Source organism: Lonchura striata, chromosome 4 (genome assembly GCF_046129695.1).
Source record: "Lonchura striata isolate bLonStr1 chromosome 4, bLonStr1.mat, whole genome shotgun sequence".
Classification (NCBI taxonomy): Eukaryota; Metazoa; Chordata; class Aves; order Passeriformes; family Estrildidae; genus Lonchura; species Lonchura striata.
The window spans coordinates 24,635,264-24,653,291 of NC_134606.1; the positions used below are offsets into that span (position 1 = coordinate 24,635,264).

Sequence of the window (18,028 nt, forward strand, 5' to 3'; positions counted from 1 at the left end):
CACAAAACAATAGGAAAAAAAAACGAGATTTGTTTACAAAATCTGTGATTTCTGTTCAACGACACAGCTGACACATCAGTGGTAACAGAGAAACATTCTCCCTGGCCAGCAACATGACTGGTAAAAGACAGCACACTGAATGAATTGGATTGATGAGTGGATGATTCCTTGGTGAAAAGGTATGCTAAAATATATCTTTCCTTCCTACTGCATGTGTTTCACCGTTTGGCTAGCACTTATGTAGTTAAACTCTTAAACCCACCAAGAAGTTACATAACCTGACTGATAACCGTAGCCATATCCAACTTAGATTTTCATGTGAGATATTAATCTCTCCTAATATTTCCCTTTGTTTTTTTCACTTTTGTCCTCATTTCCAACATTCCAAATGCCATTGGCAAAATATGCTTTGGACCTTGCAGTTATTCTTAGAGTTATCTCAATATTTATCAAGCACACTCTGCTTATGGGAAAGATTTTTGCAAATCTCTGTAAGATAAAAGTGATAAAGATTACTATTTCATCAGGGACCTTAAAATGCTGCGTGTTAGAATTTCTGGTTTTTTTTTCCCATTATCATTCTAATCTTTGGGGATCTATTTCCTTATTTTACCTAGAGTTCAAAGCAGAAATTGCTGTTATATTATTTTCCTAACTGCTTATCAATTGTGCAGGTTTTCCAAATAATTTTTATATTTCAAACAGCCATCTTTAGTTGCCAATTCTACCTCAATAGTTCAATTCCAGTAAGTATTTAATGTCCTTTGCTGTCACTATACAGAATGAAATAATTTCTTAACCAGTTATAGTTAAGTCTGTATAACAGAGTTCAGAAAAGATAAAATTACTTCCCAAAAGAATTTGGAGTTAAAGTTACTTACATTTTAAAGTATTTGGTGAAAACTCCAGTCTGTTGAATTTATATGTTGGAGAAGACCTAAAATATCCGCTTGCTTCAACAGGGATGAGCTTAGTGCTATTTATAAGATTCTAAATTTGATATTTGAACAGATGCACATGAAGGAAAAAAAACCTCACAACCTGTCAATATCAGGGCCAGCATTTAACAAGAGCTAACAACAATGGGCAGAGCAGGGTAGGAACCTTCAAGGAAAAATGAACAAAATGAACAAATACTGTTCCTTATATTTCAACTCAAGAATCTAGATTCCCTCTTAAGTAAATATTTATGATCTTGGTGGAGCCCTCATTAGCAGAGCTGCTGGCCATTAAAAAGTGTAATAGTACCTACTAAAGTAGTGGGGTGAATACACTTATGTGAGGGTGTTTCCAGCAGCCAGAGACCAAGAATGGCTGTGGGATGCTCCCAGGCAACCCCACGGCAGAAGGCAGGAGGGAGGCTGAAAGCCCTGCTGGGCCAGGTCCCTCTGCTGGTCCTGTGTCATTGTCCTGTGCCAGGCACATCCCCCTGTCCATTGCTCCTTGTTCTCCAGGCACATCCCCCTGTCCATTGCTCCTTGTTCTCCAGGCACATCCCCCTGTCCATTGCTCCTTGTTCTCCAGGCTCATCCCCCTGTCCATTGCTCCCTGTTCTCCAGGCACATCCCCCTGTCCATTGCTCCTTGTTCTCCAGGCACATCCCCCTGTCCATTGCTCCTTGTTCTCCAGGCACATCCCCCTGTCCATTGCTCCCTGTTCTCCAGGCACATCCCCCTGCCCCATTGCTCCCTGTTCTCCAGGCACATCCCCCTGTCCATTGCTCCCTGTTCTCCAGGCACATCCCCCTGCCCCATTGCTCCCTGTTCTCCAGGCACATCCCCCTGCCCCATTGCTCTCTGTTCTCCAGGCTCATCCCCCTGTCCATTGCTCCTTGTTCTCCAGGCACATCCCCCTGTCCATTGCTCCTTGTTCTCCAGGCACATGCCCGTGCCCCATTGCTCCTCCAGGAGCTCTATCTGTTTGCAAAGCTGTCTCTTGAAGTGCAGTACCCACCATTCCAGGATCAGTGCAAGGAACCTCTGTTCCATAGTCCTGGCTTGTAGGAAACAGCAGCACAGGATGGATTTTAAAATAGATTTCAAACTTCAAGGGTGACTTTTCAATTTACACCTGCTTTTGTTTGACATACTTGACTAGCCACAACAAAGGCTGCTTTTTTCATTTCTTTATTTATTGGATAGTTTCCCAATAAGTGCTTGGGCTGTTAAATTTAAGGAACTAAATTATATGTATTATCAGGAAATAAATCTATGTCTCAGCTGCATATTCAGTTTTGTGATGTTGAAGGACAAATATTTCCACTTCATTAGCAGAAAAATGATGAACTGTTAGCACAACTTACATGTTATGGAAGAGTTATAAGAGAGTTGTATTTTAAAATAACTTATAATGAAAATTACCAAGTTTTTTCTCAGTAACTATGTCCAAGAAATAGATCAGAAATAAAGACTGGTGAGAAGAAGAGAAATGTAATATTTGATTACAAAAATTAAGGGTAATCTAACTACAGTATTTATCACAGCTATTGTTAACTCTTCCTCATGTTCTGCTACTTCTAGAGTAACAGTTCATGCTGCTATGTCCACCAAGGTAAAGATTCATTTTCAACTCTTAGCAAACTGCTAACCTCTATAATGTCTAATCACCTCAGTATAGATAATATAGCTTCATCTTGTTTATACTGAATCAGAGGGGGCAATGAGATAGGACTAACTTCTGCCCCCAGGAAGATAATTCAAAAATATTTTTTTAGGAACAGAAAAATCTTGATTTTTTGGTTTGCCTGTTTATTTAAACTATAGAAGTGATTTGGTTACTTCGGCTAGTTTCTGTTAGAAATAGAAATGTATCTATACAAAAATTGGGAATAATTATCAGACAAAAAAATTCAGAGAAGGAATTTAAATAGAAAAAATATAACAAAGAGTAGTTGAATGTGGTCAAATAATACTTAATAGCTATTTAATAGCCACAGTTAGACAAGAAACCTGTAAATTATAAAAAAAGAAAAAAAAAAGGAACTTAAAATTGAGCCATATCTATTTATCTCCTTATATAAAATTATTATATAACTTATATATAATACATAAATTATACACATATATTACATTAATATCCCTGCGGATATACACATATAAATGGACACACAAAATACAAAAATAGAAAATAATATTAGTTGGAAATGAGAAATAGATGATCAAAAAATAAAAATAAGGCAAGTGTAAGTAGTTGATAGGAAAGTGACAGATAGAAATAAGGACTGCCCATGCACATTAAAAGCAGACAAAATCATATTGCTACTGCCATGCTCCTATCAGATGTAAAAATTAATGTATCAATAAAACAAAAATATGCAATTTTTAGAAATGCTGAAATCACCATTTTGGGAAAGTTTGGGAAGATCAAAAATAAGTCAACATGCTATCTTGTAAAAGGCTAAATAAGATGCCTTAAGTAATTACCGGCCTGTTTCCATGAGATTGATCCCAGCAAATTATGGGGTCAAATAATAACTAAGTGTTGACAAATTCAATAAATGTGGGCTTTGGAAACTAGTTCATTTCAAAGTAATTTATTTCCTAACAAGATTTGTAGTTGGGAAAGGTAACCACTGATGACCCATATTTATACAAGGTACTGTGGTTCAATAGGTCTGTAACCATCACTGCTTAGTGTGACACCCATCCTGCTGATTAAATAAGTGCTATCTGATGGTCTCAAATGTAATTGGGAAAGAGGGAAGGATTTGCATTGATGCCTTACAGGACAGAAGCTTTGCAAAGATCACCTAGCAGACACTCAGATATGTCACAGGTACCTCATGTTCAGTCCATCACTAAGAGACCACACCAGACAAGGCTGTCACAGATGCATAAACATAAAGGAAAAATAAATTATTGCACTTAAAGGCTTTAGAAGAGAGTTTGAACATAACTTTACTTTCTTTGGTAGGTACAGAGGATGCTAATCTACAGGGAAGATAGTTTGGATGAGGTCTAATCCTTAAAGATGAAAATGAGAATTTCAGCTGGGGAAAGCAAGAAAGATGAAGAAAATTAATGCAAAATGTGAGAACTTCTAGAATAAATTAAAAAATATTCCTCATTTACCTAAGTTTCTTCTATCTTTCCTGAAAAGGAAACTAGATGTAGCAAAAAGTGAAATGTCATCAGTTTTCATAAGTTTGCATTTTCATTTTCAAGTTTTTTTTTTTTTAATGAAATGGGATGATACTTCAACTTCTTTAAACTTGTAGGTGAGCACTTAAAAAAAAAAAAAAAACTATAATTAAATGAGATTAAATGGGAAAAGGTAGAAAATGCTATAGAACTCTGGCTTTAGACTCAGCTATGTAACCCCACATTTATTACTCAAAGCAAACTGATGAGTATGGCAAATCCATTATAACAATTAGTCAATTATTTTATAGTTTTTTGAAATGTAAAAATTGATATTATTAAGGATTAATTCAGCAAGCCTTAAGCTTAATTACTTACATTTACAGGCCCCATTAATAATTTTGTAAGTGGACATTATTAAAATGTGCTCCTAAAGAAGCGAGGAAAATTTAATTGCAAAGAAATATACCATTTACTATGAAATAGGTTTTTTTTTTACCAAATTAATTACTTGCATTATATAAGGTGGCTGCTTAGGGAATTTTATGTCTCAGGCATATCTATTGCAAGAGATGAATTCTTTCCTGTAACTGGTCTTTAGAGGGTAGATAAGTTGCAAATTAAAAAAAAAAAGTGAAATCCAAAGCTATTAGCATTTTCTTTTTCATGTTCAACAAGTTTGCTAGACTTGAACAAACAAGTGAGAAGTTACAGGTTCCTGCATGAGTAATTGTACCTATCAATACCCATTACAAAAAGTCATTATAAGGAAAAGCCAGTAAAACAGAGGGCATCATTATATCACTGAATGTATCTGTGATTCACTGACAAGTTGAATATTGTGAGCAGTTCTAGCTGTGTGCTGTCAGAGAGTGTTTGCGGGGAGGGTGACATGCTGAGAGAGGAGCAGGGGAGCTGTGTGTGGAACAGGCTCCATGTAAGAACAACCAGGTCAGGTCCTCGGGCTGGAGAAGCAATGATTAATTGGGGTTTATGAAACTGTGTGACAGGGACTGCTGGGTAGGGAAAAGCCTCTTTCTTCTGTAAGAGAAACAAAATTCACAAATTCAAAACTAGGAAAAAATAAAGGTTCATGGGTGACAGACTGGTGGAAATCTATGTCAAAGGAACTTATGCATGTTATATACTTATATGGATCTGGAACAAATCCATGAACGTTAAAACAATTAAGAATTACTGAATGCATAGAAACATTATGCAGCTCAAGAAGCCAATAAACAAGAATTAGAAGACTGGAAAAACATTCATGGGAAGAATTCATGAATCAATTGGTATTCAATCATTGTCATTATTAAACAGGGAGTTTCTCTTTTTAACTTACATGACCATTCAAATCCTTTATGTTTATGAAGGAGGAAAGCAACAAAAAAGATTACAGATTCAAGTCTAAGAACAGAGAAGAAACTCACTACATAAAACCATACCATCCTTAATTCTACATGGACTGAATTTGCTGACTTCCAAGAATTATCAAAGCACTGCTTTGCATGCCTTCTGTGATACCTTTCCTTCCACTCAGCTTTTACTTCTGATTGGAGTCCTTGTTCTCCCACCTCTCCCAGTGAGTTAGCTGATTTCCAGTTTCAGATTCATAATATATATCTTTTCCATCCAGACTTTTATTCTATCAGAAGCACCAAGAAACCAAAATCAAAATGGAGTTTAGTCAAACTTTTTACTTGTTTATTTAAACAATCACAATAAAGATATTTAACATTTCAGAAATGTGTTGCATATCTGCTTTTCATAGGCCTCTTAAAGTAACAAAACTGCAATACTGCATCCTGCATAGGCATAGTCATTATTCCAAAATTTAACTAGGAACAGGAGATATGGCAATATTCAAGAAAAAAAAGTTTCTTCTCTGTGGAGGTCACAAAACTCCTAAGGGCAACTGTAATTATTTCTTTAGAATGAGCAGATACAGACTGTGTAAGCTATAAAGGTTTCAAAAGTGCAGTTACAGCAGTTTGCGTCAATAATCTATGGATCACAAATTGCCCAAAGGGAATGTTAACTCCATAAAGTGAGTTCTACTTTTTTGAAAAAACATATAAATGAATTTGGCATCCTTAAAGGGCTTCTCAGGCAAAATTTCAGCTTCCTGTCTGTGCCCAGAGTAATTATGTACATGGCAATACAGCCAGGCTTGGAACCAGATGAAGAGCAGAAAAAAAATGTTGGCGGTCTGTAAAATTTACAGTAGACCTGTTGATATATTTGCTGCTTTGTATGATTCTGCCTATGAAGTGGTCTCATAGGACACAAATATTAATCTAAGAGAAACCCATAGATTAAAAGCCTTTGTTGCCTGTTCCTGTTTTGCTCTGACAGAAGGGGAGGAAAGGGGAGAGGAAATAAGTCCAAATCTTGGAAATAAACCTAAATCACCAGAGAAACATTTACTATTAATTAAACTGGGCATCCTGATCAATTTCTATTTGGCTAAATATATTTTGACCTTGCCCAGACATCAGACAGATGCCACACATATTCCACAGGCTACTAATAGGAAGGAAAGGGCTGGAGGCACAGGGTCTCTCCCCTGCAGAGGCCAAATCTGTCCTTGCAGGCAGGATCTTCCTGGGCCCAGCCTAATTTGAATAGGAAAAAGATAAGTGAGCCACATTTGTTTAGAAGCAAATTCCACACACTCTTGGAATGCTGGAGGCCAAAGTGGAGCAGCAGAGATCTGTGAGCCCAGGATTCAACCCAGCCAAGGTCATCCAGGGTGCAGGCTTGCTATGACACAGAGTGTACACTCAGTTGTAATCCAAGCAAGGGATTAGTGCCACAGTCCACACTGTGATTAAAGACTTTACATAAAGACCTTGCTGCTTATAAATTTGCAATGTCTTAAGTATCTGAGATGAAACTTCCCATATGTTTTATTTTCAAGGTGAACTAAATTCATTGATAAAAATGCTCACTGTTTTCTGAAAATAATTTTAGAAATAACTAAAAAAATTGTTATAAAATTAAAAGTATTTGATTAAGAATTAAAATGAATGAGCAGTATAATTCAAATTATATTTGTACGTAGGATCTCACTCCTAATGTTTTCAGACTTCATTTCCTTAGCCTGGGTTTTGTGTGTTGTTACTCTATATCACAGTAGCCATTGTAAGGTACAGATACAGAAACAAGAAGAAATTTTCTGGCTAAAAGCCAGCAGCAGATATTCCACCAACATGGAGCCAAGGTAATTTTTTTCCTCTCAATCTAGAAAAGACTGTCAGTGGAATAAATAAAAGAAAGTAAATACTACAACTACAGGTGTAGAGAATCAAAATTCAAAATTATTAATTGTTTAAAAAAATGCTTATTAAAATGATCGCTCTCTACTGTTATCTTTATTTTAACATGAAGATAAAGAAAGAGAAAATAATTTTAAAACAACTAAGAAAGGAAAAATTTAAAAGTTGGTAAGATTTATTAAAGTGCTTGCTGTATTCCAGTTTACTCCTTTTAAAACTCCTTCCTGAAAGATAAAAAGATTTACACATAATATTATATTATTAAGCAATTCTTATTAATTGATACAGAATGAAGAAATACCCAGAAATATATAATGTGATTTTCAAACAGAGACATTAATTTATTGAGCTGGACAAATAATAGAATATAGATATTTCTAGCTCACAGGAAACTTATATAGACCAAAAAGCTAAGTTCATGGTCCAGGAGGTGTTTATCCTTCTATTGTCTTTGAAAATAAAAAGCAGGAATACAAACATCATTCACAGGATACTGTGTTTTGAAAATCAAATCCTCAAAGCTGTCCTTTAGGAATACCTTTAATACATATGTCCAATATGAACAATCCTTTCTCTTTTGCTCAAAAATATTTTCTTTACTTGCAACCCTTTTTAGGCAATAATCATCAAAAAGCTTTTAATTGTCTCTTCTCTACAGCTGGATGGCTCTAGCTTTCTAACACAGTCAACTTAATGAGAGAGAAAAGCAATTAAAATTGGGATTAATGACCTTGGCCTGATCTATGTCTGGAGGGAACTGAATCACAGCAAGGTATGTGGATTGTGTTCCTCCAGACATGGTTCGCATGGCTAAATGAATTCTGTTGTCATCCTCAGGACTGTCCCAGTCATTGGGACCTCATTTTTAAACAGTAAAGTGCTAAATTATCTTTTCTGTTTCCAAAATTAAGCTCTAAAGAAGAGATGGCAAGCCAGTGGAATTAAAGAGGATGTAATGAATGCCAAGAAAAATGATGAAAAGGATGGAGGCTGGAATTCTTCACACTGGAAAAAAAGAAAGGAGATACATGATTGAGGGCAAGAGGAATGCCCTGGAAGCCTTGGCCAAGTCTGTCTGCTATTTACTGAAGTAGCACCTCCTCTTCAGCTGCTGAAGGAAAAACACTGTTCTGGGCAAAGCATTCATCTCACCAAGAAAGGCATTCCTTTTGTTACTGTTTTCAGCTACGGTTTTAAGTTATCCTGAAGTATATATTTAATCAATGGAAAGATGGAGGTGAGTCAGGTCTGATGAGTTTTGTAAGGTTTTTTTCTATTATAAATATGTGGAAATTAAAGTGAGGCCATTTTTTATGGATAATTAAATTAGCCATATTAAGCTGTATATACTGTCTTTGATTTTTTTCAACTTTAAGAAAGGCTGGTGTTCCAATCAATCTCCATCCTCCTGCTACCCCTGTACAATGTACAATGTATTGCAAAGTATGCACTGGGCTGCTAGAGGTGATCAATTCTTCTTTGAGAGAAAAACCTAGCAGCTCCCACCCAGTTCATTAAAGTGGTGAGAAGTATGATATGGCTGTGAGGGCTGCTGGGATGGTGGGAGGTTGATGAGGAAATATGGCTTTTGCCCTAGGCAAGCCTAGCAGATATGGGCTCTGCATGGGCAATTACACTGCTAAGTACACAGGCCATGCAGTCACAGGCTGGCTAGCTTTCCTTTTTTCTATTAAACTAGACAATTTTAACATTTTGTTTATGTGTTTTGTCTATTTTGTAAATGTTTTTATCATTTTGGAAAATTTATTTTCTAAATATCTTAGTTTTATTGTTCCTGCACTTAGGAGCTCCTACATTTAGTCAGAACATTCTTGATGCTGGCTGCACCAAACCAAACACTAGTTTTAAGAAAATGTTATTTCTTTGCTAGGCTGTTATGGGGAAGTACTGAATCCCTGAGACACCCATGCTGAGGGAAGCAGAATGACTGCATTCCCACAAATATTCCCAGTTAAAGCAATTGTTTTATAACTACTAAATACAAAAAAAGGGTAAACTTTAGGTATAAGATGGGCAGGAGAATGGAATGGAATGGATCCAGCCATAGAAGAGGAAAGACCTGAGTGGGGGAGGAAAAACAGGGACATGTAGCATGACACACTTCATGTGGCACACAGGACATTTGGTTACAGCACAAAGTCAGAGAATGCATAAAATGAGGACAGATATCAGACATCTGCCTTGGAAGGAAGCCAAATGGACAAGATACTGCAGCAGACAGCACCTGACTTATTTACAGCAACAACAAAGGAAATACCTATTTCCTTGAAGAGCTTAGAAGCAGGATTTGCTCAGACTTCAAAGAAATCTGGCCAAAAGGCCAAGGTCTCAAAGAAAATGAAAAGATGCCAAATGCTCAACAGGCTGGAGTCATTCAGAAATTGTCTTTTGAAGGTGGAGCTGTACCAGGGCCACTTCACAGGATTGCTGTCAATATAAACTCTAAATACACAAACTCATGGAAAAAGGGGGAATAAGTTCATCTTTTTTTTTTTTTTTTTAATTTTATTTTTTTATTTATGGGCATTCTAAATTAAATTGTTAGTACTAATGTTTTTCTGTATATCAAAGTGAGTGATGACTAGGTTTTCCTCTTCTTGCTGTTAGGTCTGTCCTTATCTAAGGAGAATGTCTGTCTTCCATGACATCTCAAGGACAAATAATAATGCAAATGAGCTATTTTCTCCATGGACTCTCACCCTTCATAACCTTATTCTTTTAGTGCTATGGGAAAGGCACTTTAGGAATAGGTAAAATGGATTGATCAACACATCACTGAGCAGACCTCTGGCATTCTGAAAATGTGTCTCCAGGTCTTGTATATAATAGACAAGGCATACAGCATACTACAGTTTAGCAGCAATCTTTATTCTCACTGAAGCAGAGGTAATTAAAATCACCACATGTACAGAGGCACTTGCAATCTTATATCAAAGGCAAACTTGGGACAAACATAACCCACACCCCTCCCAGCACCAAATTATTATGAAATTAGACAAAAATGTGGAAATAATTATCACTTTGATGCTGCAGGTGCTATACTGCTCAAAACATTTATAACTACTAGGTACTCATTCTTATGTACGGCTGGTAGGTGAAGGATATTGCTGCTTCACTGACTTATCCTCTCTGTCTGACTGAAGCTGTATTTTTTAACAAGTATTTTATTTGTCTTTTCATACATACAACATTTTTTTGATTGCTTAATTTTTTTTTTTGCTGCTTTCTAATTATTATTGAATCACTTGATTTCTAGGCATCTATTGTGATGATACAGATGTAAAATAGGTTTAATACAAAGAACAGAATTTTGTTCAGGTTAACACACACTGACTTAAGTTTGTTGACAATCCCCATGAAAAAGCAGAATCAGAGCAACTAATCTGGGAAAATTCTGGTCCATTGTAAGTAGTCTAAAGTAAGTAGTCTAAAAAAGTAATACATTTCCTCCACCTTGATAGATGATAAGTAAAATATGTGAACTATGAAAAAGATAAAGATAATTTTTTTAATGCTTCTGAGACCCATTCTTAAAAATGTTGTTGTTATTTTTAAAAGTTTAAGCAGCATATTTACTAAATTGTTAAAAAACCACTTGTGATAGACCAAGACACATTTTTATGTTCTACAAACCAGGTATGCATGCACTGAAAATCAATCTTTTATAGTTACAAGCCAATCTTTTGCCTTTCCTAGCTCTGTTTACTCATACGTAATCGCAGAATCTCTCTTGCAGTATTCCTATTAAATATTAACTCATAAATAATGGCTGTATTGTAGAAAAACGACAACATTAACTAAAACAGAACATACTAAACAAAGGGAAAGAGCAGAAATTATTCAATACTAAATAAGCTACAAAACTTTAGTCAGTATCATATAGAAGGAAGGAAATAAAAGATAAATATAATATTCAATTAATTCTTCTGTCATTTACTGAGTCGAGACCTCCTAAACCATAACAATCTCACAATTACTGATGTGCCTGCTAGGATTTTTAGCTAGTTTTCTTTCACTATACCTGCAGGTTATGTAACTCAGGGCCTTACAAATATTAATGGCTTTTAAAAACAAATCAAGGTGTAAAGACAATGTTTACATGAGGCATTTTAAGATGCTCTTTAAGAAGTACTTTTCTGACCTTCATCTACTTACACTAACAGAAGACAGAACTACAAATTTAATCAAACTGTATCTTCTTCACCACAAATCAATTATTAGTGGCCCACATGGCAAATCTGGGTTCATCAATTCTGCCCATACAACTTATGTTTTGCAGGAGGAAAAAGGAAACGGCTTTTGGGGAAACAAAAAGTATTTTCATATCTTTTTGGAAAGGATGGGGAAATGAGCAAATGTAGAGTAGCATTTTACAACTGGGATTCCTTGGAGAATGACTAAGGCTTGGCTGCCTTGACAACTCAAAAATTTGATTTGTTTTTGAAATAATAAGGCAACTGTTAACATTTTGAAACAAAGCAATTTGTAGGGTGCTATGCCTTTAGCTACTCTTAAAAACCAAAAGGACAAAAGTATGGGCCTAGGTGACAGAGCTCCAGCTGCAGTCCAGAACACTGGCAATAGCAGTGCCCAAAGAGTCTCAGGGCACTCAGCAAAGACAGAAGCCACACTGGTTCAACAAACCATTAATCTTAGAAGGGAAGAAAAGGTATAAGAAAAAAATAAACAAGAAATAAAATAAATAAATTAAATCCATTCCTCAGGAGAAAAAAAACTCCAATCATATTTATGCATTAGGTGATTCGCCTTTTAGAAGAAAAATAATATTTATATTATTAATAGAGAACACTTATTTTTTGTCAAAATCCTATCCAGCAACCCTTATATATGTATGTCACATGATAAGGAGGGTTAAATTTGTTATTCTAATAGCAATACTAGAAAACATTGTGTGGCCCAATTTTAAAATATCTGTATCCAGATAATTTGCATACAAAACTTTTAATGCTGCCTGACAAGCTCTGTGAACCATTAACATGGCTTTCCAGGAACTCCTGAAATGCTATCAGTTCAAGAACAGTGGCAGAGAGGAAATGTGTTTAAGTTTGTAAAGAGAGCAATTATAGACCTGTCAGCCAGATGCCAATCATATGCAAAATAATGGAACGGATACTACAGGACTATAATCAAGAATTAAAGAAGGATAACATAATTAATGTCAGTCAACTTGGATTTGTGAAAAATATACTTAATCAAGATAATTTTATTTCTAGTTTAAATAAAGATTATAAGTTAAGTTGACGGTGGTGGTAAAGTAGATTTCTATTTGGTATGTAACTTTAATAACATGTTAATTTTTATTATAAAATTGCAACAAAACTTTTTAACTGAACATCAAATGGATTGGTGCACTTACTAGTTCTCAAAGGTTTGGTTTGAGGAAATGATCATCATGTACTTGTGCGTCTAGCAGAAATCTAGGAGAGCTTTTTGTTGTTATAAACATTTGAACAATTCTGTTTATTATTTCTAGGAAAGTAATTTCTAATACAATTTAACACAAAGACTGGGGATTATTTAGATAATGAGAAACACTCATAAATCACTGATAAAGCAATCTGAATTGTACTGTAGGGTGGGCATTATCATTTTTGATGGGGCCAAATGTAGTTACCCATCTAGGTACAAAGAAAGAGGTTTCTTCTCCTATGGCAGCAGCATCTGCTTCAGATATTTTCTGACAACACAATTATCCTTTAACACATAAATAGTTCAATAATGGAGAAAGGAAAGCTATGCTACTAGCCTTTTCTCATTAAAAGATCATTAATAGAGAACAATGCAAATTTGAGAGGAAAATTGATTAGCCGGCAAATAAAGGAAAACAATAAAAGAAATGCAATTCCTTCAATCAAAACCTTAGAGAACTTAGCCTGGCTTACAAAGACCTTAAGCGGGGGCTACTAATCAGGTAAGAAATTATAGAAAAGAGAATCTTTCCAGATGGTCTTTTCAGTCCTGGCAACAGGATGCTGAGTAATTCAGAATAGATACAATTCCGCTTTTTTAAAGATCTAAAACTAGGCAGCTGTGAGGGTAACCATCCAATGTAAAGTATCCTGCATCACTAACAGTCTTCTAAATGAAGATCTTTCATTTTTATTGGTACTTGTATTATAGTGGAAAGAAGAATTAAATCCAGAAAGTACTAGAAACTCAAGTGCAGGTGAAACATGAAAGACTTTTTTTTCCCTTCTGTTTAGATACAGATGCTTTTTTGAATATTTTGAAAAGCCTAGAATGAACTTTGGATATGTTCAATTTACTTCATTAACTTTATACTTTTTCTGTTAAGAATGCTTTAATATGTTCCTTATGAAGTATTCTCTAAGATTTAGAACATTCTCAATAAAACAAACTAGATAACATAAGGGTGAAAATACATTTTAAAATGCTACATTTTTATGAAAAAGCTACTTCACTAGAAATAAAAAAAACATTTTTCTCAAATTGTAGTTTGTTAAAGTAATGAAATCATAGAATAGTTTGGTTTGGAAGGGACCTTTAAAAGTCATCTACTCCAACCCTCGTACAATGAGCAGTGACATCGTCAACCAGATCTGTTTGTTTGTTGGACCTAAGTTGAATGTTTCCTAGGATGAGGCATCTACCATCTCTCTGGCTAACCTGCTCCAGTGTTTCACCACCCTCATAGTTAAAAACTTCTAATCTACATTAGCCCTCTTTGAATTTAACATCCTTACCCTGACAAAAAGAAGTTTGTCTTTGATCTTTAAGACCTGTCAGAGACTGAAATATTACAGTTTATGACTTAAACATTTTCATGAACGACTTTTGCTTATTATAGCAGAACTGTGTTACAAAAGCTGCAGAGATGACCACCAGACCCTGAATGGGGTTCTGAGAGGCCCTACATTGTTCCCTAATGAAGATAAAATAAAGTAATAATCCCCCAGGATAGGGACATTCTCAAAGCACAAGCTTAGCTCCTTCAAGGGAGGAGATGACAGCCCCAGGGCTATCAACTGCCAGGCTCGAACAGACCCTCACACCAAAGGGTGGAGAGGAGAGAAGCTTTGGGTGTGTGTTGGGAAGCCTCTGGTGAGAGGCAGTGCCTGCCCATCCTCTGATGTGCAGACCAGCCCAACTGTGGGGCTTTTCTCCCGAGCAAAAGCTTATCCGCAGCAGAAGGGAGTGATACGGCCCATCACAGAGTCCCCAAAGGGGTCCCCAGACCCTGCAGCAGAGCACCAAAGATGATGCAACAGACCCTGTGTGTTGCAAGTTGTGGACAGTGTTGCAAGGGTGTTCACACCTGGCCCAAAGTGCATATTGATCCATGGAATCCTTCATTGTGTGGCAGTGTGGCATGGTGTGGTGTGGCCACGGTGGGGGACCCTCACCACCAAGAAGACCAGATGGAGAGGAGCAACAAGACGATGTTGGGACCCCCAGATGGGTGATATGCTTCCACCTAATCCCCGTCCCCCCATCCCCCACACACATCTCTATTTCTATTTCTTTTTTTTTTCTGTTTTCTTTCTCTTTGCCTCTTTTACTATTAAATAAAATGCATAAATTTTTTGGTACCAACATCTAACCTCATTTGGTTTTCATCTCATTTTTGGATATATTTTGAACCTCCTAAGTTCCTTCTGGTTTATACACAGAGATTTAACTTGTATCCTAACAACAGACTGTTCAAGTACTAAAAGGCTACACTGAGGTCTCCCTGGAGCCTTCTTTTCTCCAGGCTGAATACCTCCAGCTCACTCAGTCTTTTCTCACAGGAAAGATGCTCCAGCCCTCTGATCATCTTCATGGCGTTTCTCTGGACCTCTCTCAAACAGGTCTGTGTCCTCCCTGTGCTGGGGCCCAGAGCTGGCTGCAGCACCTCAGGTGGGCTCTCAGCAGAGCAGAGCAGAGGGACAGAATCTCCTCCCTCCCCTGCTGCCCACGGGGCTCTGGGTGCAGCCCAGGACACGTTTGGCTCTCTGGGCTGTGAGTGCCATGGCTGGGTCATGTCCAGCCTCTCACCCACAGCACCACCAAGTCCTTCTCGGCAGGGCTGCTCTCAAATTGTTCATCCCCAATCTCACATCAACAGGAATGAACCTGCTGGAAGCCTTTCAAGAAAATCTTAAAATAGGCCATTTTCCATTGGACTGGTAAACGCATCAAAGCTCTGTATACCAAGAATATAATATAGGGAATAAGAAGTGGGACAAACTTCCTTAATCACTACTTATTAAAAATATGCTCAAATTACGAGGCTAAGAAAGTAAAGAGAATATAATTCTAACATTGTATCTTTCTGGTAAGCAAAATACAGAAGATACTTGTCTTAAATGACAGAAGTTTCCAACATAAAGAAAAATAGCAATTTTTCTGTTATGTATTTCACAATATCCTCTTTTTCCTCTGTAAGCTATGGCCTAGAAACATGCAGTTTGTCATTATTTATAGAAATAAGAAAAAATGTATTATTTTCTTTTTATTAGACAGACATCAATAATCTCAGATGCTTTCTTTCACAGACTAAAATATGGTTTTCCTCAGTTTCTGCTGTGACTTCTGAAGATTAGACAGGAAGATACTAACTTCCTTTTCTGCTTTATTTTTAAGGCAAGAAGTATATATGTGTCTGCTACTTTTGTCAGCTTGGCTACAACAGAAATATTTGGCCAACAGCATCACGAAGTGCCAAGAAATAAAAGATTAAACTGCATTTTCAAGCACAATTGGAGAAGAACTTGGTATATTGCAGCAATCTGACCAGTCAGAGTCAACAAACAGCTTCAAAGTGGAAAGTTGTCCTAAGAGGCAAAATATTAACTCCAGTCACTGCTGCCCCTTTGCCCATCACTACTTTGGTTAAGAAGGGTGTAGAGCAGATACAACACCGAGCATGAATATTGCACAGGACACTTTTTGATGGAAAAAAAAAAAAAAAAAAAAAAAAAAAAGGAAGAAAAGAAAGGGATAAAAGACAGGAAGGAAGGAAGATTTGCTAGATTTTGTCCTTCCAAGAAAAAGGACCTATCAGAATCAAATACCCATGAGGAAAAGTGGGCGACTACTCCAGTTAAAAAACTGTCAGACCAGGCTAGTTAATTAGGGTGTCTGTTCAGGCACCTCACTCTGTCACGTAGACATTTATTTAGAAGATGAACGTTAGTGACTGTCCTGTGATGTATTTAGTTTGAGACTTCAGGCCTTTTTCAGGGTAAGGTAAACTTTGTCCTTCTAATTCAGGTCATTACTGTACAATATAAAATCTTTGAGATTGGCTCAGGAGAATGCATTTTACAGATGGTGAAATTTCTGCCAACGTTTTCTTTTAGGTAGTAATTCCCTTTTAGCATCTGCTGTCAGCAGTTCTTCCAGTGACAAGAAAGGCTTTTGTCACAGCGATTTCATTTGCACAGTAAGTACTTGTGGAAAATAGAAATCTGTTCTGTTACAGAAATCCTCACCAATGAAATAAATAAATATCATCTTTTTTTTTTTTTTACTTACAGCTATTGACCAACCTCCAACAGATGGCAAATAGAATACAAGCTTATCTTACAAACCAGGACATTATGTTCTCTTTCTGCATTTCCACACTCTCAAAGTGCTACCAAAGAATGCTTCCAAATGAGGTGCACTAATGATTGAGCAGCAAGTGGTGCAGTCTCTGCTGTGTTTCACAGATCCCACTGATTACGGATTTGTTTGGCCTTCTGCATTCATACATACACTATGAAATCCTAGTTGCATTTTATCAGCTCATACTTCAGTACCAAGGAAATTCTTCTTTACCTTTTATATTACTCATTGTATTAGGGTGTGTTATTTTACCCTGTGTAGCTGTCACAGACGTTTAGCAGATGACTCTGATCCTTGACTGGGTTAAATGCCTAATTTTGCAATCTTTTCACTTTATAGGAAAACACAATTCCTGTTAAAACTCAGGTTATGAAACCATGTCAATTAGGGAGCATATTTGTTTCTATTGAACACAACTGCCAGGAAATAATACATAACACTAACTGGTTTGAATTTATGGCAATTACATTATATCTTCAGCTTAAATGGTTATTGATAGGACATTCAACACCTGCAGTCAAGTGTAGCTGAAACAAGATGCTTGGGAATCAGACATGCTTGTATTTTGTTTTCACCTTTTCAGTCAGGAATCTGTAAGTATCTAAATTCACTGCTTATATGGTTGGCTTCAGTACTAGTAAAGGCAGCTAGTGATGGGTACATTTAATTTATCCTCATTACAACAAATGCCTTTTGATGTTCAGGAAATGTGTGCATGCATCCATCATACTTTGACATGTAAGTGATCACTTGAAAATTAATATTTCTTGCTCTGGCTTGCTATCACATAAATACTTTAATATTTATTATTCTGATGAAGTATACATCATTCTATAATATTTCCAGTGAATGTGTTCCATTGCATATGGAGCTCAAATTGATCAAAAGTCTTAATATTTTATTAATATATTTATTTGAGCTGAAAAGTGGAAATAAAGAAAAATGACTAATTTTTCTGTGCTTTATCATAGCTTATGATGGACCTCCAATCTGAAATTCTAGTTAATATATTTTGTTCATATGAATAGGAATCATACTTGAAATGCAGTTCTATTCCAGTTTTTCTTCATCTATCTC

General features: G+C 36.3%; 1 protein-coding gene and 1 long non-coding RNA gene across 5 annotated transcripts in view; one reads left to right on the forward strand and one right to left on the reverse strand.

Annotated features, from left to right (window-relative positions):
* YIPF7 (Yip1 domain family member 7) overlaps nucleotides 1-971 on the reverse strand; it is a 52,723-nt gene extending 51,752 nt beyond the window's left edge. For all 3 annotated transcript variants that reach the window (XR_013339882.1, XR_013339881.1, XM_021555711.3), the window contains exon 1: nucleotides 882-971. The gene's annotated coding sequence lies outside the window, so the exon portion shown is untranslated. The remainder of the gene's footprint in view (nucleotides 1-881) is intronic.
* LOC110484886 (uncharacterized) lies at nucleotides 74-16,099 on the forward strand. Of its 2 annotated transcripts, XR_002467846.3 has the most exons (5): nucleotides 74-179; nucleotides 8,016-8,129; nucleotides 8,269-8,594; nucleotides 15,151-15,259; nucleotides 15,986-16,099. It is a non-coding gene; the product is annotated as an uncharacterized LOC110484886 (long non-coding RNA). The 2 variants fall into 2 exon arrangements; XR_013339883.1 differs by lacking the exon at nucleotides 15,986-16,099 and having other exon boundaries at nucleotides 15,151-15,400.
* The last annotated feature ends 1,929 nt before the right edge of the window (nucleotides 16,100-18,028 follow it).